At 38.5% G+C, this 13,803-nt stretch overlaps 1 protein-coding gene across 1 annotated transcript in view; it reads left to right on the forward strand.

The window, feature by feature from the left end:
• The window catches only part of LOC136867422 (dipeptidase 1-like), a 445,798-nt gene that overhangs the window by 208,982 nt on the left and 223,013 nt on the right, over nucleotides 1-13,803 (forward strand). The gene's annotated exons all lie outside the window — the stretch shown is intronic.

Genomic DNA, 13,803 nt, shown 5'->3' on the forward strand with positions numbered 1-13,803 from the left:
CATTGCTTTTCTTATTTAATCAAAAGTAAAAGACCGTGGAAAGTCATCGTTTGCTGGTAGAAACTTATGATGAATACGATCCATCGATTAGAACATGTCAGACATGGTTTCGAAAATTTAAATGTAGTGATTTCAAAACGAGCAATGGCAGGCGTTACTGGATGATGACCCAACTAAAACTCAACAGCCATTGGCACAAGGATTAAATGTGCCAGAAAAAATAATAATCAGACGTTTACGAGCAACGGGGAAGATCAATAAACTCGGTAAATTGGATCTACGCGATTTGGATGAACGGTAAATAGAAAATCGCAAATTCACTTGTAAAATGCTGCTTCAACGCCAAGAAAGAAAAAAATCATTTCTGTACCGAATAGTGACGGTTGACGAAAAATGGAAGCAGAAAAATTGTGGCTGTCAGCTGGCGAAGCCGGTCCGTTAACACCAAGGCCAAGCAACTTCGGCAGGAAGACCATGGGACCAGAGTGGTACTGTGTATTATGAACTCTTGAAGCCCGAAGAAACCGCTAACAAAGGAATAATTTAAATCACGCGTTGTTTGAAAGACTACCGGAATGAGCCAGAAGACATGCCAAAGTGATTTTGTTACACGACAATGTGCCGTCTCACGCAGAAAAACCAGTGCAAGTCACCTTGTAATCGCTTGGATGGGACATCCTTCAGCACCCGCCTTACTGCCCCGAACTGTCGCCATATGACTATCACCTCTTCACATCAAAGAGGCACACGCTCGCAGAGCAACACTTCAGCGATTTCGAGGAAGTTGGAAATTGGCCCGACGAATGGTTTGACGCAAAAGACAAGCAGTTTTTCTGGCATGGGATTCATAGCTTACCTGAAAGGTGGGAAGAGTGTGTAGAAGCCGATGGAGAAAATTTTGAATATACAAAAAAGGAATTTCCCTTGATAATTACGTTTCTTCTTCACCACAAAAACCGGCAAAAAACATGTATACACCTGGTTGGTTGGAATGCAAACTTAGTGAATCGAGAAACGAGCATCCACTACTGCATTACTGCCTGCACAGAGGTTATGTTATGTGGTTTGCATAAACATTAGGGTAACGGCCCATTAGAACTTCTAGAAGAGGGATGGTGAACCCACGGCGCGCGTGCCACTAGCAGACACGGGAGCACGACTTCTATGGCACACCGAACAACATACTAACATATTTTAATGTTTTCAACACGTAATAAATAAGTCAAAAATCTAACATATGCTTTCATAAAGAAGCGTGCCCCATTAATCCTATGGCCATATATTTTTTTACAAATTTTATTACATTAAATCGAAAATAACCGGGCGAGTTGGCAGTGCGGTTAAGGGCGCGCGGCTTCGAGCTTGCATCGGGAGATAGTGGGTTCGAATCTCACTGCCGGCAGCCCTGAAAATGGTTTTCCGTCGTTTCCCATTTTCACACAAGGCAAATGCTGGTGCTGTACCTTAATTAAGGCTACGGCTGTTTCCTTCCAACTCCTAGGCTTTTCCAATCCCAATGTATCCATATGACCTATCGGTGTCGGTGCGACCTAAAGCCAGCTAGCAAGAAAAATCATGCAAAATAAAATAAAGTAAAAATGAACATAAATAAAAATAAAAAAACATGAAACAGTCACTCGAATGGATTCATATGTAATGCAATCTAATGCCTGTATGAAGTCAAATAAGGGGGTTTCATGATGATTTTAAAGGAAAGTAGCCTGTGGCACACTAGACAGTGAAATTAATTAACAAGACCTTCATTGTTATGCTAGTTGGAAAAGGTTTGCTATCCGTGCCTAGAATGAAATTACTCTCGCTTCATTGCGAAAGAACGATTTTAAATCACAAAATTCTACAGATTAACATTATCAGTTACCTAGGAACAATCATTACAGAAGACAACAGATGAAGCGCAGAAGTTAGGAGAAAAATAATATCACCTGGCTTTACGTCGATCAAATTAGGTGGCATTCTGACCTATTATTGCATAAAAACCTGGGCCCTACTCGTATTTAACGAGAAAGGACCAATATACTCAACAGCAAGTGTCTGATGACGATATGATGTCATAGGGAGATGTAATAGGTCTGCCATATTGAGGTGTCCATTTCGCCGCGCCATGGATCTATCAGTTAATGTAGCTCTTGAATCCAGCATGGTAGTAAGCAATGTGAGGTATCATTTGATTCATTACCTTAGAATTTAAAAGCACACACCCATACGACAAGAAATTCAAATAGTGAGGATTTTATGAAATTGTCGTGCGAGGAAGTGCGGTAAGACTTTCTTTCGCAAAATAAGCGTAAGAAATGGCTTCAAAATAAAAGACTGCATTCGAGAGGATAGAAGGGCTTGTCAAAATTCCAAAATCACCAATGTCGTGCTTTAAAAGGCTTATCGGGAGATCTTAAATTAATGGTGTGCGAGCGTCGTGAGGTGAGTTCCGCGCTGCTGTAGTTCCAAGTCATTTCGAACTCATGGTCCTGAAGGGAGTATACTTGTTTAGAATTAAGAAATAAAATGTCTACAATGAAACGTTAAATTCGTTCTCACTAGATACAGTACAACACCAATTATACAAGCCATATACAGTACTGTAGTGAGCGCTTTATTAGAGATCTTGGAGAAGTTGTGCGGTTTCTTTCCGCGTCTTCTTTCAAGAGACAAATAAGAGGAATCCTAAGGCACGCACTTCAAGTATACCTTGAGGCACATCATCAGTGGGTACTCCCACAGAGTCATCTATATCCATAAAACAACCAGAGCAAGCACACCGAGGATGACTCACAAGGGGAAACCCCCTCAAACTGTCACACCAGGAGCTGAACCCACACTAGCAGAGTTGCGAGGAGAATCTCGAGAGATACTTGCACTACTCCACCAACTACAGTTAAGAGTGGATGGCGATGCACATCCACGTGATGCACAATCCCGGGACTATACTCGACTAGAAGAGTGATAAGATAGACCAGGCCGATTGCGCCAAATTGTTCCAGGTGTGTACCCGAAGGCCCTCGAGCTCTGAGAAGACGAACGTGCCTTTCGTTTGGCCGAAACTCTCAAGAAACATCTTATCAACACCCTAGTGGAACGAGACCACCATGACGCCACTACCATGTTGTGGTTTCTGTCGAATTGGGAATTTCTGGATAATGGCCAGCGAAGTTATGTCTGTACACAGGCGAGTCTCCTGAATATCGCCCTCACTCGGGACTGGGCCTACGCCATTCAGGTCGAATTGGCGGTGGCAGATGACGTCGCGAATCTTCCTGGATTTCAGTTTATACAGCCCACCTGGATGAATCCGGTCATTCGCAGTGGCAAGCGCAGGGATAAAAATAAGTTGCTAGTGAATTAGGTGTCGGTGATGTGACTGAGATGTAATTTGTATCCACGTCCATCTGTATTATTCGATTTTTCAGTTATCTGATGTGTCATCCGTCCAGATAATAGAGATCTATTGTAATATATTTCGATAATAATAATGTGTAGCGTTTATCCCGTCACGGAACTGACGGAACATTTTTAACATAGTGGAACATTATTTCCAAAGCGATGGTTAAAAGATTATGTGAGATTATTTTTTCTGAAAGTCCATACGGAATCTCGTCATCAAACCCCTAGAAAGATTTCAAGGAAGCTTTCTAAATATTAAAAAATTTAGGAGGCATGATCCCATAGAAACCCAACAATCAAACACCTGCGGAGAGAAAAACCGAACACACTGTCAGCTATCCTAATATAATTCAAAATAAATATCAGTATGAGAAGCTGATGATCATCAAGAAATCAGGGAAGAAATGAACTACTAATATCAATATTTTAAATCACAAAATTCAATAGATTAACATTGTCAGTTACCTACGCACAGTCATTACTAAAGCCCGGATTTTCATGCGGTAATAGGTTAGATTGCAAACTAATTTGGTTAGTAGGAAATGATGGCCACCCGCTGTTCCATAATGTAGAAAAAGTAACATAAATTATAGGGGTTCTGATGGGCTGTACCCCTAATGTTTGTGCAAACCCCATAGCATAATCGGTGTGAAGATAGACTATACTTGCTTTTCGCTTCAGTAAGTTTGCATTCTAACCTATTAGTGCATAAAATTCCGGGCTCTAGTCATTACAGAAGACAACCGATGCAGCACAGAAGTTAGGAGAAAAATACAATCAAGTGACTTTACGTCGAACCTAAGCAGATAGGTCATATGGCGACGATGGGATAAGAAAAGTCTAGGGGTTGGCAGGAAGTGGCCTTGGCTTTAATTAGTGCATGCTGTGAAATGTGAAACCACGGAAATCCATCTTAAGGCCTGCCGACAGTGGGGCTCGAAGCCACTATATCCCAATTGCAAGCTCTCAGCTGCGCGCCCCTATCTGCATGGCAAATACGCAGGAGAAAATTATCACAAGCTAAATGTGCATTTCAAGAGACTAAAGAGCTACTCATTAATGAATCACTTAACTTCGAAATGCGAAATACATTTTTAATGGTGTACTTTCACCTGGAAACAATGAAGATATGGATTTGGAGAAAAATGACCAGAACTTCTAGGACAGAAATGAAAACTAACGAAAATGTCTCAACCTAGTCAGAGAACGCAGATACCTCATAAAAAGCATTCAGACAAATAATACATTTCTTGGTCATGTCTTAGGGCACAACAACGAAAAATTATGGTGCTTGAAGTGAAACACATAACTATCAATAACTTCTCCTTTTATGTTTAATATACATTCGTTAGGAATTAAAATGAGCAATGTTATCAATATTCAGCAGCATTTAAGTTATTGGTATTTTGCCCATACAAATTATGAAATGTTATAATGGTGCCCAAAGACATTCCAGTGCTGGTCAATTTGCTTGTTTTTATTGTACACAACTTCCCTATTAGTGCTGCTCACGCTGTGCAACACTGGGTGAATGGTTATCTCCATTCTCTCCGTTTTACTTTCTTTAAAAATCTCTTTCGCTGCCATATAATTGATTAAGTCTGCCCTCTGGGACGTTCAGTACAAGTGAAGAGTTCATTAGCAAGTTACGAAAGTCAGTCAAAGGATGTTTGAATTTCAACTTATTACTGTTGATCTCATGAAAGTTGTGTGTCTGTGTTTTTACAAGTTTTAAACATTAACGAAATGTCAGTAATATATACTAATGAATGTATCTCGGAGAGTAGATATGTACAAAGGTAGGTATAAAAATGGAAATAGATGTGATTTAATGAGCTATTTCAAAGCATCTAGAAACTCAGAAAATTGTACCAGTCTGATAGCTCAGATATTCTTAGAAAAACATCCAATTCCCTAAAGTCGCCCATGGATTTGAACTGAGAGGTTCGATTTTGAGGTTTATAGAACAGCATGATTATGCAAGTGTAACCATATTGACGTAAACTATACCTATACAGGGTGGTCGCAAACGTCGTGAACCGGATGTATGAGCGTTTGAGGTTTGGTCATACAGATAAATAATTTGAAATAAATAATTAGATATTGCGCCGTTGTTATTTTATCAGCCAATCAGATCGGATCACGGGAGACTTCAGATGGTCATTATGGGGCGGTGTTTGCTAAATTTGCACGTGGATTATGACCGAATTGAGAGCGCCAATAGAAGAGAGAAACTTCTCCAGGGGAAGGACTTGAGCAAGTACGTTACCGTGATATTGGATGAAACCCACCGCGTGTTAGTGTTTGTTGCTCATTTCTCAGCATGGCTTTCAATCACGTACATATTTAACAACACTGCCTCGTAAAGCCCATTTGAAATCGCCCGCGAAGCGATCTGATTGGCTAACTTCGGCAGCTGTCTGGCTCCATGGCTAACTGGTTAGCGTGCTGGCCTTTGGTCACATGGGTCTCGGGTTCGAGAACAAAACAGCGCTAGCAAAAACAATCACTGCAGATGAACAGAACAAGCCAGGTCGACAACACAGGCGGCACTGAACTAGCAATGAGTTGCGCTATACACGCCTAGCGGAAGAAATGCGTCGTACACAAGCTTCGCCCGCGGGAATGTTATTTCGGTTATTTTTGGGTACCCCCTCTTCGAGAATCTAGTTCCAGAAGGATTTATTTAAACCAGTACCTAAGCGTACTAAATTCCTAAACATGCGAGTTAGGTAGTGTGATCCCTCTTTCATGCATTGCTATTTTTCGTCGTCATGAATTCTTTACGTCTGCTTAAACATTTAATCAGATAGTTGAAGGTATCACACTTAGGTGTATTGAAGACGGCTGTGAAGCGTCATTTCCTATTGGTCGAGCTTCCCGATCACTGAAGAAAGTTGGTTTTGATTTGAGATACAGAGTGCGAGGTTGCGTGTTGTGAAATTCTATCGTAATTGCCTAGACTTTATTTCCCCATGACAAATGTATCTTTGCTTGGGAACTACTAAAAGTATCAATCTGAAACTTGATAGACAGGTGGGATGAACACTTTCACATACTTTTCTGCAACGAAATTACAAAACATGTCATTTTATGGACAATAGAGTTTAATATATTTGTATTATTTTCTTTTCAAATTGTAAAGTTTATTTATTTAAAACATTAAAATAGGCATTAATTCATCGCGTTCTTAGAAATCACTAAAAAAATTACAAGGTCCAGTACCTTGGGATGGGTTGACGTAGCCAAACACTCTAAAATTAAACCAGACTTAGACGGGATCGAACTTCCCAACTTGTGTTCAGAAAGTCAGCGCGTTAACCATCTGATCCACTCAGCTCGGCAACCTTTAGAAGAAGAAGATAACAAAACTGCTCTCTTTTCTGCATTTAGAATTACACCTCAAATTTCTTTCATTTCAACAAATTAGTGGTATCACAAAGAATTTTCTGAGCAGAATGAATGCGTGACTCTTGTTTCCAACGTAACATCGGTCAAACATGATTTGCTTTAATCTTATTCAGTTTCATGACTGGACATATTCGCAAAGGCATTTAGTGAATAACGTGCAACTTAATTTACATGCCAAAGCGTCGAAAAGCGGGAAATCTTCTTTTTTCTGTTTCAAGTTATTATGCATTGAAAAAAGGGACCCTAAATAGCGTAACATGTGTAATTGTAAATTGTTCACACTGAAGCCTTAAAATTTGACTGCAGTCTGTCCAAAGTTTACAGGAAATAAGATTGTTTAGTTCAGATGACTTCCATGTATTCTATGTTTTTAAACCATTGTAGGACTGTTTATAGGTTTTCACATTTACTATCAGGTTTCAAAGATTGTAATCATTATAAAATATCAAAGCTATCTTAGTAGCAGTGCTGGTGGTATTACATAAAATTATTAAACACATACAGTCGTATGGGAACACTAATTTTAATTCAAAACCGCTTTTCGCACTATGAGTTCCATCATCCGTGTTAACATTTAAAACATTTAATTCCACATGATTATGTCGTCCAAATGAATTAAAATAAGTTTTAAGAAATTGAAATGGAGCCCTGTTGAGATCAACATGGGAGGAAGGGATGGCTTACCCCATGTAGATCTCAACAGGAATCCACTTCAGTTTTTAAAATTTTTCAAACTCATTTGGACGACACACTCATGTGGCATTAAATATTTTAAATGTTAACACTCATGATGGACTTTAGAGTTCAAAAACTGGTTTTTAATTAAAATTAGTGTGCTGATGCGACTGTATGTGATTAATAATAATGAGGTTTCAAGGATGGTAATTCTAAATCTTTTATAATTAACTTTTCAGTAATGAATGGTCCATGTTAAAACCATGAAGAAGGAAACACTGAAATCACTAAAATATTTTGTAATATTGGCTAAAAAGGTAAGGTTAACAACCCAGCGTGTGCGTTCTTAGATCGCCTCAGCGACAGAGAGTACAGTAGAGTAGAGTAGAGCAGAGTAGAAGAGGTGAGCCTTCAGCAGACACAAGGAAGCATCAAACACTGAGTTGGAGTCGACTGACGTAGTAGACATCGAGTCTATTTAATACATACAATAGTGACAAGTTTAATGCGTGAAACAGAATTCCGTTACCATTTATCGGAAGAACATGTTCATTTCAAGTTACCAGTTACTTCTCACCTGGCAATTTTGACTGTAGAATGCAAGTCTACATACTAGTGAATGAACGAATAAATATACAATACTAGCATGCTTTTAGTTTTACGCGATGGTTGATACTGTAATCACAAACACGGTATTTCCTGCGTTATTTTTATACTCCAAGGCCATTCATGGCTTGTACTGAGATCATATTGCTTTGTTTTCTTTGAACAACCACCGTTAATACTCGTACACTCAGTGATCCTTGACTTTCCTTGGATATGGCATGAAAAACATTAAATTTAACTTTGAACATCAGGTAAATTTCCTTATTATTATTATTATTATTATTATTATTATTAATTAGTTTCACCCTGTTTCTGGTACGTTGAATGAATCATTCATCTGTGTGGTGTTCTTTTCTTAGTGCCCAGTATTTCTTCATTTCCTCTCGTCTTACAAGATAATATGTTTGTCTCTTAATGTAGATTTGTTTTCGAAACATCTATTTCGTCTTTAGTTATTACTTTAGATGTTCTATCAACTAGTCAATTGTCTATGATTTTTAATTCTACTAGGTCTTTTTCAGTTTCTTTAAACCAGTTGGGTTTTGTTTTGTGGTTACGGAATAAGTCAAAGATTTGTTTCGTTAATCTATTAGAGTTCGTTCTGAGAAAGTGACCTAATTTATTTATTTATTTATTTATTTATTTATTTATTTATTTATTTATTTATTTATTTATTTATTTACTGGCACAGTATCTGTGAGTTTTTCATTCTTCTTGTAGAGTGTTTCGTTCTCTACGTATATTATCTTATTATCCTGAAAATTTGATTCTATGATCTTAAAATCTTCCTGTCTTTTATCTCGATTTTCTCAATCTGGCCTTTGAAATTCATGTTAAGCGTTCCTCTTGCGTATAGTATTTCCTATTTAATAATCGTTTTATAATTTCCTTATTGTAATAAACTCAACAAAATATTGCTATATGTTTAATAAAAACACAAATTATGTGGTTATTCTGTTGGTTTGTAATGAATAAATGCAAATACAATTTTAATGTGAATTAGATATATGTTCCATGCACTTGGCATATATTGCATATGACGTTTCACGACGCACGTTTCATTAGTTATGTCAGGAAACAATTGGAATAAAATCCGCGACATATCATTCGAAAAGCGTGTAAATAATAATTGACTCTCTCATTAATCAAACGTGTTATAACAAAAGTGATGAAATACACGTTCAATTCCTTCTTTTCAATAAAATTCTGATTGGTTACATTTCATCCCTAGCGTAATTTTGAATGAAAACTGATAAAAAGGCAACAAACAAGTGTATCTGCGAACAAATGATGTTCATTATTTTAATATGAGACATGCTATTGAGCATAAGTAGAGAGAATGTACTGAAATTTATTACTGATACTGCTGTGGACAATTAAACATGAAGAGGTTTTGGGTTAATTAAAATGGTAATTGGAAATGACAAGATAATGAACACTTCTATTTTAAGTATAGCAGATATTCTCCAAAGCAAGAAAAATATTTTTAAAAAATTCGCACTAAGGAAATAGAGAAATCTTGGGTATTATATATGTTATTTAATACACCATAATTTAGAGGCATAGGATAAAACTTAAGTAATGTTTCTTACCAGAGTAAAGGATAAAAATACTCAAAAGAAAACATTAATAAATACAAGTGTTTGCAGATAGATTACAGTGCTATTCACGACATACTATCTCCTTACGATCAACAGTATTTGTGAAAATGTGTCCAGGGAAGATTGTTGTGTGCCTTCAGAGCAGATCACTGTAAATATGTTCCCTTAAGACATGTGTTTACCTGAGAAATCATCATCGCAGACATACGGATCGTTTGAGGAGATTATATCGTATGGCCCACATGGTCATCGGATATGAATCTCCTTCTTATTGTGAGAGCATACGAAGATAGTCATATCAACTGATATACGAGGTAGTTCCTGGCAACAGCTATTGTGGTCCATGATGCGACCTGTGCATGGTTTCATGGAGACTAATACGGGGCACGTAGTTCAATTGGCCTAACCATAATTTTCTGGCCTTTATTTACCGATTTACTGACGTCGGCACCTGATGCTGATTAGGTCTAGTTTTACGGCCCCCGCCATTTTGGCGAGACGTATTTACTTTTATGTCTTCCATTGGTGCTTTGTAGTCAGATGTGTTGTATGGAGATAAAGCGTAGTGTTTTAAGACGCGCACAAACAAATACTCACTTCTTGATCCAGAAAAATTAACTAGACCGTACATGTTACATAAAATCAGTTTCATGGTCCGTATCGCACTTCAATAGATTCACAATTAAGTATTTATTATTTTCCACCTAGTCGATACAATGATTGCTTAAGGCAATTTAATGGTTAAAAGTGGTACATGTTTCGTATTTTATCAACATCTTCAGCCACATAACAGTGTTTAGATGAAAAGTATATAAAATTGACAAAGTAATGCTTAAGAGGAAGTGTCCTTAAAATTAACATAAGATTGACAACATTAAAACAAACAAAAGCAAACAAAAACAAAAACAAAAAGTTTTTGTTTGTATTAATGTTGTCAATCTTATGTTAATTTTAAGGACACTTCCTCTTAAGCATTACTTTGTCAATTTTATATATTTGATATATTTTTATATATTTTTCATCTAAACAGTGTTATGTGGCTGAAGATGTTGATAAAATACGAAACATGTACCACTTTTAATCATTAAATTGCCTTAAGCAGTCATTGTATCGACTAGGTGGAAAATAATAAATACTTAATTGTGAATAGACCGTACATAGTTAAATTCCTCACTCAAATTCTGGGAGAAATAAAAATATACTACCTCTCTTATATTTTTATTTATCATTTAAAAACGCAATATAAATGTTTAAGTTGAGTCATATTACTTTAAACTTTGGTACATTTGGGAAATAAGGAAACCGAGGATATACCTGTAGAATTTAAATTCCCTGATTTAAAGCGTTAGAAACGTTGTCGAAGTTGACATATTTGTGTACGTATCTTGCGGATTATCGGATGAAGGTACTGTATCTTTACATTGATTCATTTCCAGACTGACCTTGCCTGAATGGAATAAGGATATATTATCCATTCGTTATACGTAACAGACATGAGACAGACATTTCATACTTATTACATAATGTACGTTTTGATTTTACTGCACATGGTATCTGTTCAAGCACAATATAATGTTTAATATTATAATCATTTAGTGAGTGGGTTAATAAACCTGCTTTCATATGAAGACGCTACATAAGGGGGCTTTTCCAGCCTCAGTGGCATGTGATAAATCCAATTCAATTTGAATTCAATTCAATGCAATTCAATTCGATTCAGTTTTCAATTCAATTCAATTCAATTCAATTCAATTCAATTCAATTCAATTCAATTCAATTCTGTTCAGTTCAGTCACTCTTATATCGGACCAATTGAGCTGAAATTCAAATACTCACCCATTGTAATTTTTGAAGAAGAATCCTTTTCTAAATTGTGGCCATTATAATGTATTTACACAAATTATGCACGTTTTACGTCCTAAAAAAGCAATTAATGGCCATGTGGTTAGTTCTGTCACCAAATGAAGCACTGTAGGCCTACTTGTAATTAAAACGCTATGTTCTTCAAAAAGGTTACTTACGTTTTGTTTGTAACTCAAATGGTTCTCAGAAAATCCTGCTTTTGCGTCCTGAATGATGCGTACATGCGCCCTCACCGGCCGAGCGTTGTTCACCTGGGTATTGGTCTGACCTTGGTATGTCCTGCAAATTCGGTCTGGACGTTAGTATGCGAAATTTGATGCTTAAAAATCACCCGTCAAGGAAGGGTACAAAGAGAAATCAGTGGTATAGCCAACCATCGGCCCAAAAACGACAGATAAGTTCTACAAGTCGGAGATAAAAGAAACATAAATTTAAAGTGTACATATACAATTGTAAACTCATTGATAAGGGTCGAAGACCTAGATGTTGAAGTCGATGGTAATCTTCTGTGGAGGTCGAGCGACGTACGCCGTACGCGTTGAGTTATAATGTTCATGGAGACTAATACGGGACACTTATGTTCATAAAAAAACAGAACACCTTGAAAGACTAGAGCTAGGAAGTTCATACTCATAGGTGATGTTCATTAGTATGTTCTGGAGAAACTATTAGTATTTCAGTCAGCTAGGTTCAGCATGTGTCCTGTTGCCTAGTCGACACTGTATCCTCCATGAGCACTGATAACTTGTTCCATGCGTGATGGCATGGAGGCATATACGGCAACCTCCATGCTGCATTCACCTGGCTCCACAGTTCACCCTTCGGTGGTTGGTATTGGGTCACAGCGCCGCTCCGTTTAACTATATCCCACACATTTCCGATTTGGCGACAAGTCCGGTGATCGGGCGGGCCAATGAAACAGTCTGACATCCTTTGACAACAAGAAGGCACGTGTTCGTGGAACAACATATGGTCGCGCATTGTTCTGCTGAAATATGGTGTCTGGGGTGTCGTACAGAAAGGGTATGGGTACGGGTCTCAGGATATCATTTACGTAAGTCGGACATGTCAGAGTGCCCTGAACACGCCCCAACTGTGATTTGTGGTTGTACCCAATAGCGCCCCAGATCACAAGGCCTTGAGTTGACGCTGTATGTCTTGCGCGAATGCAGTCAATGTGATGCCTCTTCCCCTCTCTGCGGCGAACCAAAATGTGGCCATCATTTTCAAACAAACAGAACCTGGATTCGTCCAAAAACACTATCCGCTGCCATTCCTGTCCCCAGTGACAACGTTCCATACACCATTGAAGTCTAGCATGCTTTTGCACGTTAGTCAAAGGTGGACGGAGGAGTGGACAACGCGACGGTAACCCATAACGTAATAAACGCCGACGGACTGTCACTGCACGATGTGTTACACTGTTCTACTGTTGCATCGAGGAGGACGCAGATCTGCCCTGCGATGCCATTCGGATGAGGTGTCAATCATCTCGGTGGGTGGTCTGGGTGGTGCGACCGCATCCATCTTGTCGTGTTCTACGGCCTTCTATGAACCATTCTGTACGCAACCGTTGCACTGCAGACACACTTCGTCCCACACGAGCAGCAGTTTCCCGGATGGTTGCATCACGTTCTCTCATGCCAATAATACTCCCTCTTTCACACTCATTCATTTGACGGTACGATTCCCGTGCACGTCTGCGAGGCCTCCTGCACGTATGCTCAAGTTACACTGATCCATTACCTTCAGTTTATAGCGACAACGAGAGCCAGTCGGTGGTGGTGCTCCGAGGTATCGATGTGGACCTTGAAACTGAGGGCCAACATGATTCAAATGCTAATCATTCTTTCAGAATATACTCTTTTCTTGCTAGGGGCTTTACGTCGCACCGACACAGATAGTTCTTATGGCGACGATGGGATAGGAAAGGCCTAGGAGTTGGAAGGAAGCGGCCGTGGCCTTAATTAAAGTACAACCCCAGCATTTGCCTGGTGTGAAAATGGGAAACCACGAAAAACCATTTTCAGGGCTGCTGATAGTGGGATTCGAACCTACTATCTCCCGGATGCAAGAATATACTAATATACATGTCCTGTGAATATGAAATTCCTATCTCTAGTCTTTCAAGGTATTCTGGTTTTACGTACATGGGTGTATATCCGCTACAACGCACTACAGACGTTAGCAGAGTGCTCGAACACATTCCGCAGTGCTTGTAATTCATTTAGAAATACCAGGACTATCA

Source organism: Anabrus simplex, chromosome 3 (genome assembly GCF_040414725.1).
Source record: "Anabrus simplex isolate iqAnaSimp1 chromosome 3, ASM4041472v1, whole genome shotgun sequence".
NCBI classification, from domain to species: domain Eukaryota; kingdom Metazoa; phylum Arthropoda; class Insecta; order Orthoptera; family Tettigoniidae; genus Anabrus; species Anabrus simplex.